At 34.8% G+C, this 6,063-nt stretch overlaps 1 long non-coding RNA gene across 1 annotated transcript; it reads right to left on the minus strand.

Moving 5' to 3' along the window:
- Window positions 1-396: 396 nt before the first annotated feature.
- Window positions 397-1,822, minus strand: LOC310910136. Its single transcript, XR_014590253.1, has 2 exons — window positions 946-1,822; window positions 397-599 (listed from the first exon to the last, which is right to left on the minus strand). It is a non-coding gene; the product is annotated as an uncharacterized lncRNA (long non-coding RNA).
- Window positions 1,823-6,063: the final 4,241 nt, after the last annotated feature.

The following is a 6,063-nucleotide window of genomic DNA, read 5'->3' on the forward strand; positions in this document are numbered from 1 at the left end:
ATCCTCAAATAATTGGAACGCTCAGAAAATGGAAATCCTCGAAAACATGGAAATCTTTAAAAAATTGGGATTCTCAAAAAATTGGGATCCTTAAAATATTGGAACGCTCAAAAAATGGAAATCCTCGAAAAGATGGAAATCCTTAAAAAATTGGGATTCTCAAAAAATGGAAATCCTCAAAAAATTGGAACACTCAAAAAATGGAAATCCTCAAAAAATGGAAATCCTCAAAAAAATGGAAATCCTTAAAAAATTGGGATCCTCGAAAAATAGGGATCCTCAAAAAATTGGGATCCTCAAAATATTGGAAACCCTCAAAAAACATGGAAATCCTCAAAAAAAAAAAGGAAATTCTCCAAAAAAAATTTGGAAATCCTCAAAAAATTGGGATCCTCAAAATATTGAAATTCTTAAAAAATTGGAAATCCTCAAAAAATTTGGATTCTCAAAAAATGGAAATCCTCAAAAAAATGGAAATCCTCAAAAAATGGAAATCCTCAAAAAAAAAAAAAAAAGGAAATTCTCAAAAAAAAAAAAAATGGAAATCCTTAAAAAATTGGGATTCTCGAAAAGCTGGAAATCTTAAAAAAATCTGGATCCTCATAATAGTGGAGTCCTCAAAAAATGGAAATCCTAAAAAAAATTGGAATGCTCAAAAAAATGGAAATCCTCAAAAAAATGGAAATTCTCCAAAAAAAATGGAAATCCTTAAAAAATCAGGATCCTCAAAATAATGGAATCCTCAAAAATGGAAATCCTCAAATAATTGGAACGCTCAGAAAATGGAAATCCTCGAAAACATGGAAATCTTTAAAAAATTGGGATTCTCAAAAAATTGGGATCCTTAAAATATTGGAATGCTCAAAAAATGGAAATCCTCAAAAAGATGGAAATCCTTAAAAAATTGGGATTCTCAAAAAATGGAAATCCTCAAAAAATTGGAACACTCAAAAAATGGAAATCCTCAAAAAAAAAAAAAAAGGAAATTCTCAAAAAAATTGAAATCCTTAAAAAAATTGAAATCCTTAAAAAATTGGGATCCTCGAAAAGTTGGAAATCTTAAAAAAATCTGGATCCTTATAATAGTGGAGTTTTCAAAAAATGGAAATCCTCAAAAAGTAGAGATCCTCAAAAAATTGGGATCCTCAAAGTATTGGAAATTGCAAAAAAAAAGGAAATTCTCAAAAAAAAAATGGAAATCCTTAAAAAATTGGGATCCTCGAAATATTGGGATGCTCAAAAAAATGGAAATCCTCAAAAAAATGGAAATCCTCAAAAAATGGAAATCCTTAAAAAATTGGAAATCCTCAAAAAATGGAAATTCTTAAAAAATTGGAAATCCTCAAAAAAATGGAAATCCTCAAAAAATGGAAATCCTCAAAAAAAAATGGAAATTCTGAAAAAATTGGGATCCTCGAAAAGTTGGAAATTCTCAAAATATTGGGATCCTCAAAAAAATGGAAATCCTCAAAAAAAAAAAAAAAAAAAGGAAATCCTTAAAAAATTGGGATTCTCGAAAAGCTGGAAATCTTAAAAAAATCTGGATCCTCATAATAGTGGAGTCCTCAAAAAATGGAAATCCTCAAAGAAATGGAAATCCTCAAAAAAAAAAAAAAAGGAAATTCTCCAAAAAAAAATTGGAAATCCTCAAAAAATTGGGATCCTCAAAAATATTGAAAATCCTAAAAAAAAATTGGAAATCCTCAAATAAAAGGGGGATTTGAACTATTGGAGGAATTATTGGGATAATGGGAATTAAAATCCTAAAAAATGAGCCGGGAGTTGGGATTGTGCCGGATTTGGGAATTCTTTGGGATTTTCCTTTGGGAATTGTGCTTTGGGAATTGTTTTTTGGGAAAATGGATTTTCCTTTGGGAATTGTCCTTTGGGAATTTTCCTTTGGGGAAAAGGGATTGTCCTTTGGAATTTGTGCTTTGGGGGAAAAGGATTTTCCTTTGGGAATTGCGACTTTTCCTTTGAGAATTTTCCTTCGGGAATTGTCTTTTGGGAATTGTCCTTTGGGGAAAAGGATTTTCCTTTGGGAATTTTCCTTTGGGAAAAAGGATTGTCCACTAGGGATTGTCATTTGGGAAAAAGGATTTTCCTTTAGGAATTGTCTTTGGGGAAAGGAATTGTCCTTTGGGAAAAAATATTTTCCTTTGGGAATTGTCCTTCTGGAATTGTGCTTTGGGAATTTTCCTTTGGGAAAAGGAATTTTCCTTTAGGAATTGTCCTTTGGGGGAAAAGGATTTTCCTTTGGGAATTGTGTTTTGGGAAAAGAGTTTTGGGAAAAGAGTTTGTCCTTTGGGAATTTTCCTTTAGGAAAAAGGGTTTGTCCTTGGAGATTTGTCATTTGGGAAAAAGGATTGTCCTTTGGGAATTGTCTTTGGGGAAAGGAATTGTCCTTTAGGAAAAAGGATTTTTCCTTTGGGAATTGTCTTTTTAGGAAAAATTATTTTCCTTTTGGAATTGTCCTTTGGGACTTGTCCTTCGGGAATTTTCCTTTGGGAATTTTCCTTTTGGAAAAGGAATTGTCCTTTAGGAATTGTCCTTTGGGGGAAAAGGATTTTCCTTTGGGAATTGTGTTTTGGGAAAAGAGTTTTGGGAAAAGAGTTTGTCCCTTGGGAATTGTCCTTTGGAAAAAAATATTTTCCTTTGGGAATTTTCCTTTAGGAAAAAGGGTTGTCCTTGGAGATTTGTCCTTTGGGAAAGAGGATTTTCCTTTGGGAATTTTCCTTTGGGAAAGACAATTATTCTTTGGGAATTTTCCTTTGGGAAAAGGATTTTCCTTTGGGAATTTTCCTTTGGGAAAGACAATTATTCTTTGGGAATTTTCCTTTGGGAAAAGGATTTTCCTTTGGGAATTGTGTTTTGGGAATTGTCCTTTGGGAATTTTCCTTTGGGGAAAAGGGATTGTCCTTTGGGATTTGTGCTTTGGGGGAAAAAGGATTTTCCTTTGGGAATTGCGACTTTTCCTTTGAGAATTTTCCTTCGGGAATTGTCTTTTGGGAATTGTCCTTTGGGGAAAAGGATTTTCCTTTGGGAATTTTCCTTTGGGAAAAAGGATTGTCCACTAGGGATTGTCATTTGGGAAAAAGGATTTTCCTTTAGGAATTGTCTTTGGGGAAAGGAATTGTCCTTTGGGAAAAAATATTTTCCTTTGGGAATTGTCCTTCTGGAATTGTGCTTTGGGAATTTTCCTTTGGGAAAAGGAATTTTCCTTTAGGAATTGTCCTTTGGGGGAAAAGGATTTTCCTTTGGGAATTGTGTTTTGGGAAAAGAGTTTTGGGAAAAGAGTTTGTCCTTTGGGAATTTTCCTTTAGGAAAAAGGGTTTGTCCTTGGAGATTTGTCATTTGGGAAAAAGGATTGTCCTTTGGGAATTGTCTTTGGGGAAAGGAATTGTCCTTTAGGAAAAAGGATTTTTCCTTTGGGAATTGTCTTTTTAGGAAAAATTATTTTCCTTTTGGAATTGTCCTTTGGGACTTGTCCTTCGGGAATTTTCCTTTGGGAATTTTCCTTTTGGAAAAGGAATTGTCCTTTAGGAATTGTCCTTTGGGGGAAAAGGATTTTCCTTTGGGAATTGTGTTTTGGGAAAAGAGTTTTGGGAAAAGAGTTTGTCCCTTGGGAATTGTCCTTTGGAAAAAAATATTTTCCTTTGGGAATTTTCCTTTAGGAAAAAGGGTTGTCCTTGGAGATTTGTCCTTTGGGAAAGAGGATTTTCCTTTGGGAATTTTCCTTTGGGAAAGACAATTATTCTTTGGGAATTTTCCTTTGGGAAAAGGATTTTCCTTTGGGAATTTTCCTTTGGGAAAGACAATTATTCTTTGGGAATTTTCCTTTGGGAAAAGGATTTTCCTTTGGGAATTGTGTTTTGGGAATTGTCCTTTGGGAATTTTCCTTTGGGGAAAAGGGATTGTCCTTTGGGATTTGTGCTTTGGGGGAAAAAGGATTTTCCTTTGGGAATTGCGACTTTTCCTTTGAGAATTTTCCTTCGGGAATTGTCTTTTGGGAATTGTCCTTTGGGGAAAAGGATTTTCCTTTGGGAATTTTCCTTTGGGAAAAAGGATTGTCCACTAGGGATTGTCATTTGGGGGAAAAGGGTTTTCCTTTGGGGAATTTCCTTTGGGGGAAAAAGGATTTTCCTTTGGGAATTTTCCTTTTGGAAAAGGGTTTGTCCTTTAGGAATTGTCCTTTGGGAAAAAATATTTTCCTTTGAGAATTGTCCTTTTAGGAAAAAGGATTTTCCTTTGGGAATTGTCCTTCTGGAATTGTGCTTTGGGAATTTTCCTTTTGGAAAAGGAATTGTCCTTTAGGAATTGTCCTTTGGGGGAAAAGGATTTTCCTTTGGGAATTGTGTTTTGGGAACTGTGTTTTGGGAAAAGAGTTTGTCCTTTGGGAATTTTCCTTTAGGAAAAAGGGTTTGTCCTTGGAGATTTGTCATTTGGGAAAAAGGATTGTCCTTTGGGAATTGTCTTTGGGGAAAGGAATTGTCCTTTAGGAAAAAGGATTTTTCCTTTGGGAATTGTCTTTTTAGGAAAAATTATTTTCCTTTTGGAATTGTCCTTTGGGACTTGTCCTTCGGGAATTTTCCTTTGGGAATTTTCCTTTTGGAAAAGGAATTGTCCTTTAGGAATTGTCCTTTGGGAAAAAATATTTTCCTTTTGGAATTGTCCTTTGGGAATTGTCATTTTGGGAAAAAGGATTTTCCTTTAGGAATTGTCCTTTGGGAAAAAGGATTGTCCTTTGGGATTTGCACTTTGGGAATTGTGCTTTGGGAATTGTCCTTTTAGGAAAAATGATTTTCCTTTTGAAATTGTCCTTCTGGAATTGTCCTTTGGGAATTTTCCTTTTGGAAAAGGAATTTTCCTTTAGGAATTGTCCTTTGGGGGAAAAGGATTTGCCTTTGGGATTTGTGCTTTGGGAATTGTCCTTTGGGAAAATGGATTTTCCTTTTGGAATTTTCCTTTTGGAGAAGGGTTTGTCCTTTAGGAATTGTCTTTTGGGAAAAAATATTTTCCTTTTGGAATTGGGCTTTGGGAATTGTCATTTGGGAAAAAGGATTTTCCTTTGGGAATTTTCCTTTGGGAAAGACAATTATTCTTTGGGAATTTTCCTTTGGGAAAAGGATTTTCCTTTAGGAATTGTCTTTGGGGAAAGGAATTGTCCTTTTAGGAAAAATTATTTTCCTTTTGGAATTGTCCTTCTGGAATTGTGCTTTGGGAATTTTCCTTTTGGAAAAGGAATTGTCCTTCTGGAATTGTCCTTTTGGAATTGTCCTTTGGGAATTTTCCTTTGGGAAAAGGAATTGTCCTTTAGGAATTGTCCTTTGGGGGAAAAGGATTTTCCTTTGGGAATTGTGCTTTGGGAAAAGTTTTGGGAAAAGAGTTTGTCCTTTGGGAATTGTCCTTTGGGGGAAAAGGATTTGCCTTTGGGATTTGTGCTTTGGGAATTGTCCTTTGGGAAAATGGATTTTCCTTTTGGAATTTTCCTTTTGGAGAAGGGTTTGTCCTTTAGGAATTGTCTTTTGGGAAAAAAAAAATTTCCTTTGGGAATTGTCCTTTAGGGAAAAGGATTGTCCTTGGAGATTTGTCCTTTGGAAAAGAGGATTTTCTTTTGGGAATTTTCCTTTGGGAAATGTTCTTAGGGAAAAAGGATTTTCCTTTGGGAATTGTCATTTAGGAATTGTCATTTAAGAATTGTCTTTTGGGAAGAAATATTTCCTTTGGGAATAAGGATTTTCCTTTGGGAATTGTCCTTTGGGATTTGTGCTCTGGGATTTGTGCTTTGGGATAAGGGGGGGAAAATGGGAAAAAAAAAAAAGAAAAATTTGGGGAAAACAAGAAAAACAGGGAAAAATGGGAGGAAAATGGGGGAAATGGGGGAAAATGGAAAAAATGAGAAAAATGAGGGAAAAATGGGGGAAAGTTGGAAAAAATGGGAAAAACGGGGGGAAATTGCGGAAAAAAAGGGGAAAAAAAGGGGAAACAAATGGGAAAAAAATTGAGGAAAAATTGGGGGAAAATGGGGAAAAAATGGGGGAAATTGAGGAAAAATGGGAAAAA

The sequence above is a fragment of the Zosterops lateralis genome (assembly GCF_965231275.1).
Source record: "Zosterops lateralis genome assembly, chromosome: 1".
In the NCBI taxonomy this organism is placed as follows: Eukaryota; Metazoa; Chordata; class Aves; order Passeriformes; family Zosteropidae; genus Zosterops; species Zosterops lateralis.